The sequence below is a fragment of the Prionailurus viverrinus genome, chromosome B3, assembly GCF_022837055.1.
Source record: "Prionailurus viverrinus isolate Anna chromosome B3, UM_Priviv_1.0, whole genome shotgun sequence".
In the NCBI taxonomy this organism is placed as follows: Eukaryota; Metazoa; Chordata; class Mammalia; order Carnivora; family Felidae; genus Prionailurus; species Prionailurus viverrinus.
Genome location: NC_062566.1, coordinates 45,947,905 through 45,968,281, shown reverse-complemented (window position 1 = coordinate 45,968,281; position 20,377 = coordinate 45,947,905). Strand labels below are relative to the sequence as shown.

General features: G+C 37.5%; 1 long non-coding RNA gene across 4 annotated transcripts in view; it reads left to right on the top strand.

Moving 5' to 3' along the window:
- Nucleotides 1-228: 228 nt before the first annotated feature.
- Nucleotides 229-20,377, top strand: part of LOC125168851 (uncharacterized) — a 44,322-nt gene continuing 24,173 nt past the window's right edge. For 2 of the 4 annotated variants that reach the window (XR_007153320.1, XR_007153323.1), the window contains exons 1-4: nt 229-2,961; nt 9,362-9,457; nt 9,917-10,127; nt 13,344-13,395. This is a non-coding gene — a long non-coding RNA (uncharacterized LOC125168851). Of the gene's footprint in view, nt 2,962-8,591; nt 8,694-9,361; nt 9,458-9,916; nt 10,128-13,343; nt 13,396-20,377 lie in introns of all 4 variants that reach the window. The other 2 variants (XR_007153321.1, XR_007153322.1) reach the window with 2 other exon arrangements.

Sequence of the window (20,377 nt, the reverse complement as noted above, 5' to 3'; positions counted from 1 at the left end):
ATCTGAAACAGGCTCCAGGCTCTGAGTGATCAGCACAGACCCCAATGCGGGGCTCGAACTCACGGACCGGGAGATCATGACCTGAGCCGAAGTCAGCCGCTTAACCGACTGAGCCACCCAGGCGCCCCTACAGTGTTTTTTTTTTAATGTTTGTTTATTTTGGAGAGAGAGAGAGAGAGGCGGGGGGCAAGGGGTAGAGAGGAGGGAGACCCAGAATCCAAAGCAGGCTCCAGGCTCTGAGCTGTCAGCCCAGAGCCTGACGTGGACTTGAACCCACGAATCCATGACCCAAGCCGATGTCAGACGCTTAACCGACTGAGCCACCCAGGAGCCCCCATTTTCACAGTGTTTTTATTCATGCCAGCTTCTGGCTGGTCATCACATTCCTGAAAAAAATTCTACAAAACAGAGCGTGGTTGACTATTTCTTTTGGATCATCTGAACAAAGTATTCCTATTAATTAATACAGCATAAGACTAGGTTAGATCCTCAAAGATGTTCACATGAATTTTGTAATACAAAAATCCCTAGATTTAATCTTTGTGCTAAAATAGATTCTTTTTATCCAGTTTTTGTTTGAATTTCTGAACCAAAATGTAGGGCTTCAGATTTAACTTTGTGAAAATTAATGTTGCCAATACATTTTAGCACTCTCTGTAAGATGGAGATACTTTACATTATTTAAAGAAAGATCACTTTAAATCTTGTTGTATTATATAATATATGTATTTCTCCATCTCCTCTTATTTGCACATTCAGCTCAGTTATTTTAAAATAAATTTGTGTCAAAGATACACAACAAAATGAATATGCTCAGAAACTCTACAGTTGAGACTTCTCATCAAGTTTATACTCTGGCATTAATTCACATTAATTGAATATAGTTTTGAATATAAGTCCAATTAAATATATTATTATTCAGCCCATGTTTTATTCAGAGGTATGATTGGAAACTTTATCGCTTCCTTTCTAAAAGATAATAATATCTGAATAGCCATCTCAAACATAAAATGACCCTATTCAATAGTTTTAGACATGTTAGTTTTATTTTCTGGAAGTTTGTTGGACTTTCTTTTTCCACCAAAATGTAAAGTCTTTATAAGAAATGTGTTAGTTAACACAGATCCTTTAGAAAGGAGGGCCTGAGGAGCAGTCAAAGTGTTGCTGCCTAAAGAGGTACAAGCATGTGTGTGTGGTAAGATAAAGAGAAAAAAGGAACTGAGGAAAGGAACAGAGTGAGTGGAACAGAGCCAGTAGGTTTCTCAGTGGGCATGTTTGCTTAATATTTAGTACTTCCCAGAAGATTGTAAGGAGTAATCCCACCTCAGTGCATGGAAGAGAGCTAAAAGGGGGAAATATATCTGCCTTGGTCTGTGTTATCTCCTGCTTTGTATCAGTCAAGATTCACCCACACTTACTCCCCATATCCCACCAGCTCAACTACCTTGTCCTTCCAACTTTGTTCTCCCCTGGTATATCTGTGCCTGTCAGTACATAGTTAGGAGGCAGCAAATCTCAAACCTGGAATTAAACCACATGTATTAGTCGGCTTAGGTTGCCATAACAAATGTTTAGGTTACCCAAAGTTCTGGAGGCTGGAAAGTCCAAGGTCAGAGTGCCAACCTGGTCAGGTGGTGGTGACAGCTCTCTTGCTGGCATGCAGATAGCTACCTTCTTGCTGTGTCCTCACATGGTAGCGGAAGAGACAGAGTCTGAAGTCTCTTCTTCAAAGGGTGCTAATCTCATGCTGAAGATCCCACCCTCAGGGGTTCAATATGTGGGGACACAATTCATTCTATAGCACCCTCCCCCTCAAATTCATGTCCTTCTTACATGAAAAATACATTCATTCCATCTCAACAGCTCCAACACTTTTAGTTCATTCTATTATCAACTCTAAAGTCTATTAGAGTCCAAAGTCTTATCTGAGTGTCTTTTAAAGCAGATATGGGTGAGATTCAAGATTCAACTAATGCTGAGGCAAAATTCTAATCTAACTGTGAACCTGTGAAACCAGACAAGTGATATGCTTTCAAAACACAATGATATTCCTATTCCAAGAGGTAGAAATGGGGAGGAGAAAAGAGGCAACAGGCCCCAAGCAAGTCCAAGACCTAACAAGGCAAATTATATTAGATCTCAAGGCTGGAGAAAATCCTCTGGTTGGATGTTCTGTTGTCTACACCCAGTAGGGTGACAGCATACCCATCCCGCCATCACCACCATGGCCCTTTGGGGCAGCCCTGTCCCTTTTGGTCAATATTGGGCAGAAAACAATAGAAATACAACACATTGCTAATGTGTAAATTAATATAATCTTTCCAGAGAACAACTTTGCAATGCAAACCAAAAGCCATAAAATTTTGCATATCTTCTGGAGCAGTGACTTCAAGTGTAGCTATTTATAGTAACAATATTTCTATAGTTGCATAAAATATTATAATACAAGAATGTTTATCACAATAATTATATTAAAATGAAACATGTGGAAACCCCAAATGTCAACAGAGATTGATGTAGTTACTCAGTAGCCTAATGTGCAGACAAAAAGAATGACAATTAACATCTTACTCAGACTATTTAATGTCATATAAGGAATCCAATGTATAATATATAAATGAAGCAGGTTATCAAACAACATGTGAAATTGTGGTAGATGCTGTGTGTGTCACAGCCATGTACCTTCACCCTCACTATTTCAGTCTATGCTTGCTCGACTTCTAATTGCTGGATTCTACTTCTGTTTGCCTGAGTTTTCTTTGTCCAGGTGCTTAGCAGGCCAGAATGCTAAAGAATAATGCTCCTGGATGTGTAATTGCCCAATAATTGATGGAGTTCATGTACAAATAGCCCAGGTCACACACTCTTTTGCTGAAGTGACTTTGAGAACAGTGCTCCATACTGACTCCCAGAGTTCCTCATTGGGATCAGATCCAAGAATCCACAGTGATGACTTCCCAGGTAATGTACCCTCTGTTGGCTGCTTTGTCTTCCCTGACTCACTTTTCTATCTTCCTACCTGTGTTTCCTGATGTCATCACTCAGGTGAATGACTAGCACTCAAATCCTTGTCTCAGGGTCTTCGTCTAGGTACATGCAACTTAAAATACAATTCAAACAATTTCAATTAAAAATAATATTTATGTCTCTATAAAACTGTTTGCATATATGTCCATTGAATTAGCAATTCTGGTTTTTACTGGGGCTGGTGAGATTATAGATGGACATTTTCTTCCTTTTTCCCTATTTGCATTATTTTGAACGGATGTGGAAGAAGCAAAAAAATAATAAAAGTTATTTTAAACAGGAAAAAACAACAAATGCCTTTTCTCTTGTTCACTCTTTCTCAATCCTATTCTCATTTCAGTTCCTTCAAAGGAAAGCTACTTAATATGAGCTCTATTGATTTATAGTGCAAAGACAGTGTGTAATTATATAATGGCTTTTAGTCAAAGGAATATTAAAGGTAATACAGGCCTCAAGCTGTTCCTGTAGCAAGTGAATTTCAATTTTAAACTTTCAATGTTCTTTCTGTCTTGGCTACGTCTTTAAATATTTCAGAGCTAAGAAATTCTGTTTTTCACCAGAAGAGGATTGACCTGTATAAACCAATAGCATTTTCAGAATTGTAGGTATAGATATGCCTGAAAAGTACCCTTTTCCTAGATTGTGTTATTTTAAAGTAATCCTGATTCCTTTTATATGAAAAGGTATCAGACCTCAGGACTTCAGAAATGTTCATTTTCACAAAACCTTGAAGGATAGTTGTTTGCTTATCATGCAATTCTATTTGTAGGGCTGGAGAGAAAAGTAAATTCTTTAGACAAATCTTTAAGTCTTTGAAATGAGTATTTCTGTGAGTGGAAAGGGTGTGGAGCCAAGAGTTAGGAGACTTGAATTCATAGCCTTGGACCAGCTAGTGACCTGTTTGTTCAGCTGTGGGGTTAATAAACTTCAGGCAGAGACAAAAGAATGAGCAAAGTAAAGGAATGTGTTAATATCTATTGGGAGCAGGCAAGTTGCATAATGAGTAAAGTGATCTATTTTGGACCATTTTTTTTTAAATGTTGATGAACACATGAGTACTGAGAGGTATTTCTTTACCCTAAGAAAAGCAATGGTGCAGGTTTGGCTGATAGTAACAAATGCACTTGGTCTCAGTTATAAAGGGTGTATGGGAACTGTGGTCTACGGATGATTGTATTAGTTTGCTAGGGCTACCATAATAAAATATCACAGAGCGGGTGACTTAAACAACAGAAACTGCTTTCTTCCAATTCTGCAGTCTGGAAGTCCAAGATCAAGGCTTCTGCAGGGGTAGTTTCTCTTGAAGCCACTCTCCTGGCCTTACAGATGGCCATCTTCTTAATGTGTCCTCTCATGGCCTCTTCTCTGTGCATATACTCCTGGTGTTTCTTCATGTAAGGACACCAGTCCTGTTGGATTAGGTCCCTGCTCTAAGAGACTGATTTTAACTTAATCATCTCTTTAAAGACCTTTTCTCCAAATAGGGCTACATTCTGAAGTACTAAGGACTGGGACTTCAACATATGAATTTTGGAGTACACTATTCAGTCCATAACAGTGACTTGGGTAGTAAGGACGATGAAGGCTCAGATCTGGGGACTGCTGAACTCCACAATTTAATGATCTATCAAAATCTATTTTGAATCTCAGGCTATATTTTTCTTGATATAGCTTTGAAAATCTGTTTCTAAAATTATATTTCTATGTGTCTGTTTCTTTTCTTTTGAATTGTAAATATAGAAAATTGCTAAAAATTGGCTCCACTTAAAAGTAAGTTGACTATGAAACATTCACACACAAAAAAAATTGATTATATATTAGGCCAAAAGAAAAAAATGTCAATACATCCCCTAAGGTGGAAATCCTGAAACTACAGCAATAGAACAAGAAATCAATGACTAAAAGATGGTTAAAAAAAAAAAAAACAAAGTAAAGGAAGGTAGTAAAATAACTGCAACTAAAGCATTTAAAAAAAACTCTTCTAAAAACTCAGGTTAACGAGGCAAGTAAAAACTATGTGGTAGCAAAGGTAGTAATGAAAACTTTTCAATTATTCCTATTCAGTACTCTGAAATTATGATGTTATTAAATCAAAGTTATAACAATAAATTAATCTTTATAAATAAATAGGAGTAAAAAAATAAAATGTATTAAAACTATATTTTTGGAAAGCAAAACAATTCAAAATGTATGTGCTATACATTCTGCCTCAGAAGCAGATAAGTCGCAATACTAAAGAAATGAGAATAACCAAATTAATGAAGATGAGAGCATAAATTAATGAAACAGAAAAGAAAATATTTATCTTCAGAGTGATTTCTTTTTCTTTCCAGAGCTATTTCTTTAAAAAGACCATCTAAACAACACAGATACACAACATCCATGATGGGAAATTATTTACTTAGATTTTGAATAAATTTAACTATTTTAAATGAGTACTAACTGTATACATTTATATCGATAAATTTGACAATATAGCTCAAATGAATACCCCTCCTGAAAAAATTAGCAATTTGTACTCAAGAATAGTTAGAAACTATAACTAAAGAAACTCTAAAGAATAGTTAGAAACTATAAATCAAAGAACTTTTTCCCCTCTTCACCCCTGACCCATAGGTATCAGATCCAAATGTTTGGACAGCAAATCCAATTCAATTTGTAAGGCACAAAAATTTGAGATATTAAAGCTATTGAAAAAATAGATAAATATATACAAATTAATAATTGATACTATGAAAATGGTATGTTTTAGTTCTAAAAATGTTGGAAGAGAGCACCAAAAAAAAAGGAAATTTGTGGACTTCTCCTATATATGAACATAGAAACAAAAATATTAATGACAGCCATCTAATATAATCTAGCACAATATTAAAACAACACTGTGCTATATTTCAGAAATACAAAGATGGCTCAGCATTTAGAAATCTATTAAAGTAATTCACTACATCAGTAATTAAGGAGAGAAAGTACATGATAGATGCTAGAAAGGTCCTCTGATGAAGTTTAACATCCATTTCTGAGGAACATCTTTAGTAACTTGTAAATCAAAGGAAATATGCTTAGTTTTAAAAGTTTTTTTTTTAAATCAGTAGTTAACAGCAGAAATCATACTCATTAAGAAACACTAGAGGAATTTCCCATAAATTTAGGAAAAAGACAAGGATGCCCACTCATTACTATTATTTAACATCAGGCTGGAGACCCAAGGATATGAATGGGCAGTTACAGAAGACTGCAAATGAACAATAAACATGAGAAAATATGCTCATCTCTAGTAATAACAGCAATGAAAACTAAAACTACAATAAAATGTAATTTTTACTTATTGGATAAACGATTAACAGTGCTTGATTTTGATGCAATTGCTCTCATTTCCTAAGCCCTTCTTATGTTCCTTCCTGTCTCAGTGCCCCTACTTCTCTATGGATTAATGAAAATCACTTTCATTAGAACTAGTTCTAGCACTAGAACTAGTTCTTTCATAATTCCAGAACCACTGGACAGTTGATGGCTTTTTCTTCTGAAAAAAAAAAAAAAACTGCAGATGGGAAAGATCTGAGTAGTTGAGGGAGGGTTGGGATGGAATTGGGGGAGAGCTTTGGTGCTGTGAATGGTGGTGGTTTTTCTCTTTCTTTCTTTTTTTTTGTAATTTTTAACGTGTATTTATTTTTGAGGGAGAGAGAGAGAGAGAGAGAGAAACCACAAGTGAGACGGGAGTGGGGGTGGGGGTGGACAGAGAGCGAGGGAGACACAGAATCCAAAGTAGGGTCCAGGCTCTGGGCTGTCAGCACAGAGCCTGACGTGGGGCTCAAACTCACTAACCATGAGATCATGACCTGAGAAGTCAGCCACCTGACTGACTTAGCCACCCAGGCACCCTGGTAGTTGTTATTTTTTTTTTTAAGTGTCTGAGAATAAATACACCTTGCCACTGTAAGGATTGATTTCCTTCCTGCCCATTAACATGACTTAAATCCTATTTCCTGAAAATAGTAACCATTACAGTCTTTTGCTATGGTGCAATCTTTTCCTTGTTCAAGGTTATACTACAAACCTCTATCACATTAATCTACCTATGAATAGAAAATGGCCAATTTGCTGATTTCTAATCCCCAGAAATCTCCACTGACCACTTGACTGTATTTGCAGTAGGCAGGGAAGGGTGGAGGACATTTAAATGCACTCTCACTTTGGTAGCAATGGGCAGAAAAATTGTATTACATGATTGGACTTCAACAAAAAAAGCAGCCAGAGGCCATTTGGACTGGCAGTCTAGTTCTTAATCACAAAAGAATTAATGAAGAATTAATGATTCATCTAAGCCCTGTGCTATCTTTCCTGGATCTGGAGGCTAAATGCTGGGAATGTCTTGTTAACTGTGCTGAGGGGTCAGAAGAGGGACTCTCAGGGAGACCTTATAGCTTGCGCAGGCTGCCCCAGTAGGGTCCTTCTCTTTGCCTAATGTACAAGGTATTCTTGCTTGGGAAAGTGCCCCATCCACAAAAAGTCATATATCTTATCTTGTTGAGACCACAGGCAGTTAGGATGGTTGATTTTTGCTTCTGGCCAAACCATAAAGAGCTAAAAATGACCCATATAGTCTGGAGGGATGAAAATAAGATAGATTCTGAGTAATAGATTCAATTCCATTACTCAGGGATGTATAAACAGTGAAGTTTTCTATAGAGACTTTACTGAGACCAAGATTTAATAACAAGAATAATCCTAAGGACAGAAAGGTAACTGTTAGTCCACCATATTGGATCAGAGATAAAGATCTTGCATCAGAGTTGGGGTTTGAAAAGTATAAATCTTTAGTGCAGTGGATGACCAATGGTTCCTGCAGTCACAGAGGACCACCACATGGGGGTGGCAAACCTTTGCAATCATGAAGGAGCCAGCACAACTTGTTTCTGGGTTGTGAGTCTCAGGTGAGATTTCACATAGGTCATGAACTACCTAAAAGCAGTTGTTCACACACGGGTATAATCATTCATGATTTTGTTTTCTTGTGAAGATATTTAATAATAAGAAGAAAATCATTATTTTTCTCCATGCTGTCATACATTGCTTTATAAAAAGAGGAATCCATAACGACTCCCTTGTGAGCTTATTCATTTTTACCTGAGTATCAGATATATTTCTCCTCTCCTGGAAAACAGGTCATTAATCAAATTTGAGGGTTCCTTTATCTTTGTTCCAAATACATTAACTAATTCTATCAATATCCTTATTACATGGAGATCAAATCTTTTGAGTTCCTCATTATCCTTCTATAGCACAGTTTTGTCTAAATCCTTCTCCTTCAGTAAAACATTGGAGATATTTTATGTCTTAAGTTCACCAAGTCTCATGCACTAGAAATTCTTTTTTCCAGTTTTTCTTCTCATTCAAACAGTTATTTTCTATCTTTATATAATGTTGATATACATTGAATGTTGCTAGCTGTTCACTGTCCCCTGATTTCATCCTCTTCTTTTCTATAGTGACACAACTCCTGACTTTTAGCTGTGCATGCTGTTCCTTTAAACTTTTTTTTCTTTTCTTTTTTTTTCCCCCACTAGCTGGAATGGAGATTTCATGGGCCATGTGCATGAATGATCTCACTGATGGCAAAGCAACAAAATCAAGGGTCTGTGGCCATCAGTGAGATGGCTCAGTAGCAAGTGAGTCTATATACTAATACAAGCATCTAATATGTGCCAGGTGATAGTTGAGCACATTATGTGCATTACCATATTTAATCTTCGTAACCACTCTGTAACACAAGTCTTGTCATTATTGCCATTTTACAAATGAGTGAATCAAGGGACTTAAGAAGTTTGGCCAAAGCCACACAGCTAATAAGTGGGAGACCTAGAGCCTCTGCTCTGAACCATCATGCCATGTATCTACTCAAGGATGAATCCATTCCTTCCCTCATTTCTCACATATAATTAGGACCACGGCCTGCAAATCATTTTTGATGCTAGTGTTGGAATCTATTCCTTTCTTCCAGTTCTGCTACCATAAGCCACCCCTCTTTAATTCGTTTTCTTTTAACGTCCAAAGTTACCTGCCTCCCCAAATAGATTTGATGGCTTGGATTCCTTGTCAAATTCTTTAACAAAGGCCCTTGTTTATGATATGGCTCCTGGAATGTCTTTTTGACCTCCTAATTTTTGCCCCACTTCCTCTGTCAACCCCCACACCATCTTTTCTCTAGTCCCCACTAATACTAATTGACCTTTGCTCATGCCGTGTTCAGCCATGTGTATTCCTGCCTTGGAGCATTTGCACGTGCCTGGAATATTAATTCATGACTCTCCCTCGCTGACTCCTCCTCCTCCCTTAGGTTCAGCTTATGTCTGAATTTTGGAAAGCGTTCTCTGACTCTTTGAATCTGTGCTGGCTGATAACTCCAAGAAGCAGCTCTGGTCATTTGAATCAGGTATAACATTTGCCTTTATGTCTCTGATATATTCTTGACAAGCCTATCAACCCCTTGAGGGCAGATCTCTTTTGTTTATTGCTATATCCAGTTGAGATCACAGGGCCTGGCATAAACTAGGCATTTAATAAATATATTTGGAATGACTGAATAAATGGATGAAACTGGGAGGTGGCAGCAGATGGCCATGAGGCTCCCTAGGTCTGTGCTTGTGACCTTGGTTCAGGTCTGAAATTATGAATTCTGGAATTGGAAACATTGATTTTGTGTGTTTTATTCTTCACCAAGCATCTTGATTATAGCATGCACTTAAAATGGCCTACCCCAACATCATCCTTCTAAGTTAGGATTATTACACAGGTGAGTGTTTATGCTTTAACTCTTCAACTTGTAGTTGTGTACCCCTTTACCCGCCAAAAATATGTGAGGGGAATATTCCTCTGCTGCTGGTTTCTGCAGCTGGTGGTGTTGGAAATGTCCATATACTGGATATGTGAAGTGGATGAAGCCAAAAATTTTCAAGGGAACCCACAGAGAGCAGCTATTGTGATGTGTCACAGTGTCCTCTGATCTAAGCTTCAGGAAATCTGGCTCATTGTTCATGTTTCTGGACTCACAGTCAAATGCCCTAGCGAGCCATGTATCTTCTTTATCTCTGCCTCAGCATTCGGTAAGTTCTGCCATACTACACCAGCTTTATTCTCAGAGCAGGGAGAACAAGGAGGTGATGGTCACAGCATCTTTCACAGGAAGTTGTGGGGTTAGGAGTGAAGATTTTATGAGTTGGAAAGGAGAAATCACTCTAGGCCAGCCACCTTGATCTCTTCATATTTTCTCTTAAAATGACTACCATCCATAGCTTATTTTTTCTCTTTCCAATACAAGATGCGGGGAGGTGGGGCTGTTAGTAGTGGACAATGGTAATCATGATCTAAGTTCAAAAACCTTAAATCAAGTTGGCTGTCCTTTATTGTTATCTCCAGATTTGGATGGTTGCCAAGATCTTTAAATTCTGCATGCCAAACACCAGTGCTGTCTGTCCTTTCTATTCCATTTCAGTAGTCATCACATGGGTGTAAAAGCCTCAGTGACTATGAGTCATCAGACTAACTGTAACAACTTCCTCTCCAGGCTCCATGTCTGTAGGCTCTGCATCTTTAATTTACCGTACACGCTACAACTCAATTAATCCTCATGAAGGTCTGTACTGACCTGGTCTCAAACCTTGGCTATTCTCCATGACCTTCAGGACAAATTTAAAATGCTAATAATTCAAGATGCTCATAATCTGGGTTCAATTTACCTGTGCAGTATAACATCTTATTGTTTCTCTAGGTTGATTATACCTATAACTGACCTTGTTGGGGAGAAATCATATTTTCTCCATTTTCTTCAGCAAGCTAAAGCTCTTTAAATGACAAATCCATCAGGTTCCATGGCTTTTTGGTCAGTCTAGTTCTTAAAAACTCCCCTCTAGTGCAATTTTTAAATTCTACTTTTTAAAAAAAAATTTTTAATGTTTGTTTATTTTTAACAGAGAGAGAGACAGATTCAGAGACAGAGCATGTGTGGGGGAAGGGGCAGAGAGCGAGGGAGACACAGAATCAGAAGAAGGCTCCAGGCTTCGAGCTGTCAGCACAGACACCTAATGGGGCACCTGGGTGGCTCAGTTCGTCGAGCGTCCAACTTTGGCTCAGGTCATTATCTCACGATCTGTGAGTTCGAGCCCCGCATGGCGCTCTGTGCTGACAGCTTGGAGCCTGGAGCCTGCTTCGGATTCTTTGTCTCTCTCGCTGTCTGCGCCTCTTCCTCTCTCTCTCTCTCTCTCTCTCTCTCTCTCTCTCTTTTTCTCTGTGTCTTTCTCTCAAAACATAAACATTAAAAAACTTAAAAATGAATAAAACTCTACTTTTATCTCCTCCCTTCCATTTAATAGGCTTCATCTGTGTCCTGGAGATCTTTAGGATGTTCTTGCCCTCCTCTTTATCTTCTTTCCCTGGTTCTAGATCCTTTGGTGTGTTAAGGAGGGGGAGGAAATCCCTTTTTCTTTGGTGGTCATTGTAATCTTCTTTCCGGGGTTGTACCTGTTTCTCTACTATCAACTCATTGTCAATGCCTTCTGTGTTTTCCTTACCGAATTGTGGGATTGTTAGCTGCTCTACAGCCACCTCCCTTCCTTATCCCCATGTCCCCCTTGTCCTCTTCCTCAGCTCAAAGAGGTTCCAAAGGCAAATCATCTTATATGCTGATATATTCCAAACATGAAATGAAAGATCAGTTACCCTTGTGTACTGAGTAAATCTCTTGGAGATGACATCACTTGGCTTTGGGGTAGGATTAAGCACCCCTTCCCCTTTTATGGAGAGGAGAGGGGAAAATAATATGAAACTCTTGCCCTGGCAGATGACTTATATTTTTGAAATTTCCTCCACTCCCATACCCCCACCATTGCACATTCCTCTGCTAGTGTAGACTGTCATGAGGTAATGGTTGTAGGATAGATAACATAGCTTAGTTACCTCTAAAAAGCCTTAAAGGCGCGTCTAACGTTTCAAGGGTTTTCAGAATGTGCTTTTTTTGGCTGTTGGTCCTTAGCTTTAAGTTCTGGGAAATTAGGAAAAGTCTAACTCAGTGTTCTTATAGATTCCCAAATAGGCATATTTCTTATAATAAAAATAATAGCTGGATTTTACTATGCATTTAAAAGGCTAACTATTGTACAAAGTACTTTGTTGCATTATCCCATTTAATCCTCTAACCACCTAATAGAGTATGTATTATTGGTATCATTCTCATTTGATAGATGAAGTACTTGAAGTGTAAATAAGTTATACAACTTTTCTAAGGTCATATATGCAGGAAGTGGCAGTACCAGGACAAACCCAGGTCTGTCTGACTTCTGTACCCACACTCAACCTCTATGACATATTGTCTCCAAATACACCATGCACTTTGCCTTTATCCATATTGTTGAAATTAGACTTTAGAGATTATCCACTTAGATATTTCCATCATGCAGATCAGAGCCTTCACTGAGAGAGGATAGGTGAATTTGTGAAGGTCACATATCAGAACTTCCTCTCCTGAAATACCTCCTTTGCTATCCTATATATCTAGACCCTCTGTGGCCTTCAGTACCTAGCTCAGGTCCCATCTCATCCCACCTCCTAAAGCCTTTCCTGTCCAGCCCAGTCCTCAGTGGTCTCACTTTCCTCTGAAACTGACACCATGTCCTGCTGGTATACCATTTACTTGGCATTTCCACATAGACTGTCTTGCCATTTATTTAATTCCCATGTGACTAATTTAAAAAATCATTCCACGTGCACATGCCTTTCTGCGTCATATAGATTGCAAGTAACACGAGCAGTACTTTAAAAACTATTTTCTCAGGTTGCATTTTCATTTTAGATTATTGTAAATGTGTTGAGCACCTAACAAGGTTAACGCAACATACCTGGAGATGAGTAAGAAATTCTCTAATCTCAAGGAACTTTCTGCTTTGTAAAGAAAATAGTTTAGGTGCATACATTATTGTTTTTAAAAGAAAAAGTAATATAAATGCCAAAGGTATGAAACTTGAAAGGACAGACCATATCAGGCTTGAGAAGATTTGGGAGGCTTCTTAGAGGAAGCAGATGAAAGATCAGCCCTGAAGGTGAAGATGTGGGTTTATGAGCATTGAAGGCCAAGGAAAACCAAAAGGAAAGAAATGGTGCTCAGGGAAAAGGGCTCATTATGTCCTCTTTTGCAGTGTGGAGGCCCTACAGGCTGACTGCAGATTACAGACTTTGTTTGACCAGTACGGTATTTCTTTGCCAATTATAATCTGAATGTCATTAGGTAGTCACGCCTACTCTTCATACTCTCTGTTGTTTTGCAACAGGCCTGCCTAGACTCTGAAGCTTTTGGAGTGAGGAGATAACAGGAGGATGCTGGTAAGATGGCTGGAAGACCAATGTAATCCCAGGGTAGAGATTTTCAACCAAACGAGTCATTGGGGAAGACCCAAGTTTTGGAGGGAAAGAGTAATGTGATAGGAACTGCACTTTGAGGTGGTAAGTCTGGCAGTGATGTATATGATTGATTTAGAAGAAGGAAGTGGGGATCAAGAATTCAATGCTCCCTATGTTCCCTTGCAGCCTATGGCACAGGTAGGTGTAGCTCTCCAACATTTCTTGTGGCCCGTGTCGCAATGTTGTCCTTGTCCTGTGTTCCCTAATGTTTTCTGTTGTAGCATTCTTTACTCACGCACTAGAGATCTGGAGTTGTGCCTTGCATCTTTTGCGTGTCACACCATGTTGGCACACGGCAGGCAGTCCACGGACAGTTGTTTGACTAGCAATTCTGTGTTACGTCCCTGGAGACAACTAGAGTGGTGAGGAAGGACATTAGTTGATATGCTCTATCAGTTTATGTTATTAAAGAATTTCTTTCAGATAGATACTCAAGCACAGAGTGTGTGTTCTAAAATGCTTTTGTTTTGTTCTAGTCCCAACATAATGACATTTTATGCTAGAATCTTTCACGTTCAAGATAAAATATCTTTCTTTTTGTAGTCTGACATACATGATATGATCTGAATTATTCAGGATTGTTTTAGCTCATGTTGCATTTTGAAGTCTAATATGCAGAGAAATTTTGACATAATGTGGTGCTAAACTCACTCATTAATACATGGGAGGCTTTTCCTAATTCAATGGAAATTTAAAGCCTATAACATCAAGTACCAAAGCTACTGAGTTTCAGGGAGGCACCTTCTCACTTGAGTTCTTCTCAAAATCAAACCTTCCTATTTCAATATTGTAATTAAAAATGTAGGCTTGAAGGATTGGCTCGGTGGTCTGTTGATCTTTGTAGGGAAAGTGGACAGGGCTCACAGGACAGCTGCCACATGTTATCTACCACACTATAAAACAAGAATGTGGTGATTTAACAGAAATGCTAGAGGTGTATTGGTTTCTTCTATAAAAAGCCTCAAGTCTCATGGTGCTCACACACCTGGTCTTGGAAACCAAATAAGCAGTGCAGGAACTGCTGTCTGGACCAGGGGTTTTTGTTCCAAATAGTTTTTGTAACATTATCTTTAGACAGTTCTCTCCAGGTTTATGTTTCATTATCTTATGTTTTTGTTTGTTTGTATTTTACAAAATATGGGCAAAAAGTTGTAATTACCCATTCAACTGTTTCATCTTAGAAGTATTTTTTGTTGTATCTTTAGACTTTTTTTGTGATTATAAAAACAATATAATTTTAAAAACAAAACAACAGAGGTGAATGAGATAGAGTAGACTTCCTATGATTCCTCTCCCCAGACAACAACCACTGCCAACTATTTCACCTTTTGATGTCAAATGTCATAGACAGCTAGATAAGAGGGATTCTTGACCAAAAGAGTAAGTAATGGTGTTTCTGTAAGTCCAACTGTGAAATATTCTTTGAAAGTCAGTGAGGCAGTTTGCTTCATGTTTGGTTTTTATCTCCGTCTAAGATCTTAAAAATTAACATCGTAACTCTGTGACTATGGAAGGACTGCTTGCTGACTACAGTTTAGATCTATTAAGCTCTTCTGTGCTATAATTTAAATCAGTGGCTGAATTAACCTGGTGGATAACTTACTGGATCCTAGAGATACTGCAAGTGGTTTCCCTGGGTTATTTAGGAAGTTGTCCAGATAAATTCCCTCTGGGGTAACATAGTAACATGCCAAACAGTCTAGGTTGAAAAAGTCATTTTAAGATAATTATTCAACTTGATTATATTAATCATGAAAATGTTTCAGTGGTCCACAGGTAGTTTGTAGCAGAGCTAGGAAAGACTCCTGTTCTCCTTTACTTTACCCTTCCCAATGTCTCCTGCCCCATCGATCCCTTCAATCCAATGTAGTTCTGAAATCATTTCATCATTACAACTTTTGTATAAGTCCCTGTTGCACTGTTGAAAAACTGCTACTATTTTGTTCATGGAATCAGCCAATAAACGTACCTCTGAAGCAATTAACATGCTTATGCAAACTGTTTGACATTTGAAGTAATGATATCCTTTAGAATATTTGTAATATTATGTTATGACCTCTTTGACTTTCATTTTAAAATAATTTTTGCTTTGGAACAATTAAAAATTAAATCAAATCTAGAGATGGTTCTCATGCAAGAGTCATCTCCAAATGCTATAAAAAAGACATGCCATGCACATTTTGATTGCCTTATAAAAGTGACAATTATAAAAGCATATTAAAAAGTAAAAAAAAATAGCAAAGAAAATGTTCTTCCATGATTTTAAATAGGTTTAATTTTTTAATTTTTAAAAAACTTTTAATTCTAGTGTAATTTAACATACAATGTTACATTTGTTTCAGGTGTGCAATACAATGATTCAACAATTCTGTACATTACTCAGTGCTCATTAGGAGAAGTGTGTGCTTAATCCCCTTAACCTATTTCACCCATCCCCCCCACCCACCTCCCCTCAGGTGACCATCAGTTTGTTCTGTAAATTTAAGAATATGTTTTTTTGTTTGTTTGTCCCTCTATTTTTTTTAAATGTTTATTTTTGAGAGAGAGAGAGAGAGTAGGAGAGAGGTAGAGAGAGAGGGAGAGGCTCTAGGCTCTGAACTGTCAGCACGGAACCCAATGCGGGGCTCTAACTGGCAAACCTTGACACCATGACCTGAACCGAAGTCAGACACTTAACTGACTGAGCCATCCAGGCACCCCTGTTTGTCTCTTTTTTTCTTTGTTTGTTTTGCCTCTTAAATTGCAGATATGAATGAAATCATGTTATATTTGTGTTTCTCTTGAGTTATTTCACTTAGCATTAGATCCATCCATGTTGTTGAACTTGGCAGGATTTCACTCTTTTTTATGGCTGAGTAATATTCTTTTATATCACATTTTCTTTATCCATTCTTCTATAGATGGACACTTGAATTGCTTCCCTGTCTTGGCTATTGTAAGTAATGCTGCAGTAAATGTAGGGGTACATATATCTTTTGTAATTAATGGTTTCATTTTCTTTGGGTAAATACCCAATAATGGAATTACTTGATCATAGGATAGATCTATTTTTAACTTTTTGAGGAACCTCCATACTGTTTTCCACACTGGCTACACCAGTTTGTATTTTCACCAGCAGTGCACCAGTGTTCTTTTTCTTCACATCCTTGTCAATGCTTGTTGTTTCTTGTGTCTTTGATCTTAGACATTCTGACAGGTGTCAGGTGATTTCTCATTGTAGTTTTGATTTGTGTTTCTCTGATGATGAGTGATGTTGAGCACCTTTTCATGTGTCTGTTGGCCATCTGGATGTCTTCTTTGGAGAAATGTCTGTTCATGTCCTCCGCCCATTTTAATTGGATTAATTTTATTAAAAGAATATGTAGGAATAGTCTTTATGTTAATAGCTATTTATAGAATTTGAGTAAATCAGGAACTTTGTTCTTGTAGTTCTTTTAAATATACCAGTGACTTTTTTGAAGTAAATCCTGATTTTTTTTAAATAAAAAGATACATACAGGTCACGTAATCTAATGTATAAAGTATGACATAAAAATTTAAATTTCTAATGATACACGTGTGTATGTGTATAATTTTTCTTTTTGGATTGTTTTTAGGCAACACATTTTATCAAGGGTGACTGGCATTTTTGTTTAAACCATACAGTTACCCTACAAAACTTAAATAGGGTTACTGTTAGAAAAAAAATAAACAGGACAAGTACTGTGCCCATTTTACAGACGGGGAAGTGACCCTTCAATCACAAATTGCTAGAAAGTGGTGAGGCTAGAAGTAAATTTCAGCCTCCACTGAGAGATTTTCCAGTGCTCTCCCTGCTACATTTTTTTTTTGCTCGTCTTTTTCAGTTTTGGTTCAGCCACCCAAGGAAATAACCAGGAACAAAGCCAAGAACAAAAAGAGTCTGCAAATGTCATAATGAGAGCTCTGGATGAACAGTAATTTTACTCAGATCTGAGAATTAGAAAGCTGGCTGGAAAACCGTATTATGAAGATTGAGGAAACTAGATGGCAAATCACTATTCATTCAGAATACACTTTATTGACCAGTTACTTAAATTGCAAAGAAGTTAATTTGTGTTGCAGCAGCACCTTTGCAAGTATTTTCTGAAGAGCTGAAAAAAAAGCCCAATAGTGTTGGAACTGCATGTTTAGTTTTCAGAGAATTGTGGGCATAGCTTCAGAGGACACCTGCAGGTCAACATTTTGGTGACAGCATGAAAGGGCTTTAGCTTCAGGAAGCTTCAGTGAGGTCAGCTGGGGGCTCTCCTGGGACCCAATCCTGATCTCTGATTAGGATAACCCACTCTGCTCATGAAATGAGATTTCTAATGGGAATTAACCACAGCTTCCTTTTTCCTGTCTTTAAAAGCAAGCTGCTTTGTCATGCTTCCTTTACTGAAATCATCACACAAAAAAAGGGTTTTGAGAATTTTCTGCTTAAGACACTACAACAGATAATAGACAAAATAAGATGTAGGCGATTGCTCACTGGCCCCCTCCCAACACCATTGCTTCTTACTCCCCTTAGAGATTACCCAAATGTGTTTTAGGATAACAATGGCTTAGCTTTAATGTTCATGAATAAAACAACGACCCTGTAAGAGTCTGAATTTGGAAGGTAATAAAGAAACATATCAAGACAGAAAAGAAACTTGGGGCTGAATTAGAAGTGCAATAGGAAAGAAGCAATCTTTCTTCTGTATAGCCCCAAGTAATGTTGGCCTTGTCAAATGCATCACAGGTTTTAAGTCACACTTCAGCAACATCTGAGCCACAGTGAGGATTAAGCCCATCCTTTAAGGGCTGCATTAACTTCTCCAAACCAGCTGGAGAAGTTGTGTGTGTGCAAATTTACATCTAATTGGTTTTGTTTGTTTTGCTCTGTGAAGGGGGAGAAGTAATACTTATTAAGTGTCTCAGTTCTTTTGAGCCTCAAAATAGCCAGGCCAGTTGGAGAGATTGCTGTTTACCCAAGTTTCTGTGGATAGGGAATGTTAAGAGTTGAAAATTGTGTCCTGTCTGTACAGCTGTGTGCCATCCCTATCTCCATTGTCAAAGTGGTGATTTTAAATACCTGAAAATTTAAAAAGTTTCATCTTATACTGGGATCATAACTTCTGATTTGAAGACATTTGAAGTGGAATGCATGTAAATTTTGAAGAAGTTTTGCTCAGCCATCCATCACTTTCAGTCACCTTAAGCCAGATTCACATGAATGAGAAATGACGTAGAGTGTCCTTTAGAGGATGAATAGAGGCTGCCAACTTCTTCATCGTCTTCCTTGGTCACAGTTTAATTATTCAATGGTGGGCATCTGCCTTAAGCTGCCAAATGGAGCTTTTAACCACCGGATTAGAACTTCTATAGTCAGTAATCTCTGGTCATGGACATTGTGAGGTTTGAAAGTTAATTTTTGTCAACTTGAGATTAGAGTTCTGATCAATACATTCATTCATTTGGAAAGTATTCAGAAGACTTACGTTCTCAAAAAATCTTTCAGTAGCTTCCAATAAGCAGAGTATTCTGCATTTGTTACATAAAATCATAAAGGGACCCTGTTAAAATACAAATATTATTGAGAAGGACTGTACATCTAGTCTCTAACGTCTGTGATTTCTTTAACATTTATGATCTTTCCGTTATCCATTCAGCCACCTCTTTGAGTCTTGTTAGAAAAGTCAGCACAGATCAATGTCGAAGGTAAAGAAAGTCCAGAAACAAACATTATAGGAGGTAGGGATAAGACACCTTTGGTGTGAAGATGCCCAGAATGTGTAAAACTGTGGGAAGTTAACCTTTGTAAAATGGTATAAATAGTACTTAGCTTTGAGGGTTATATGAAGATTATTTGGGATAATACATTGAATATGGCATCTAGTTCTTATTTTACGTTCAGCTAATGTCAGCTATTACTATTATAATAAAATATTAAAATATTTAACATAATTGAATATGTTTTATTTATGAACTGCTTGAAAATTTTCCATTGTCTCATTGCTATTTTTTTATTATACAGATCTATATAATATGTTATTATCTTTGAGATTTGCAAGTCTGGAGATTATCTTTTCTATACTACTTTTGTTTATAATAGTTTTGTATATACCTAAGGTTATCATATTGCAATTCATTACTCTTGTGATCCAGAGTTATTACTTCTATTTGTGTTTGTATGTTTGTGTAACGATTATTTTTTTACTATGTCAGACATATTTTATATCTCATGACGGAATCAGAATTACTCATGCTGACAAGCCTTGATGACTTGTATGGCTCTTTGAAAAAAGACATGTCCACGCTTTTTTCACATTTCTACACTTTTCCACCATCTGATAATATAACGGAGTTAGCTGAGGCACAATTTATACTTGTTAAAAATCAATTTGGTGGTGATGGGCCACTCTTGTCCTCAAACTTTGTCCAGTCAAAATGTCCAAGAAATAGTTTTGGTGGAGAGGTGAGTGTAACATTTCTAAGGTCCCAATTTATGTACTAGTGTGATCTTTACAAAGGTTATTAAGCATTAAATAGTTTGGGCAACCTTTTCTCTACTCATGATGATATTACTATTGTAGTAATATAGTAGTAATGCAGACGACTTCCAGCCATTTTTAGTAGATGGCTTCTCGTCTTCTTCTTTTTTTTTTTTTTTTGGAATACCCAGAGAATCTGGGAAGAACTATGCGTCTACAGCATCTTAGAAAACCCGTGTTATAAGAAAAGATGTAATGAAGAACCAGCAATTGACTTTTTTTAATGTAAAATGATGCAAACTTATTATCTTACCATAGGTGAATGCCAGCCTTGGAAAAGGGCAGGGCCGCTGGTGGTAGATCTGTGTTGCAGGCTGTAACTTTGGGACCCTCAAAAATGAGGAATTTATTTCTTTTCACTTCTGACACCA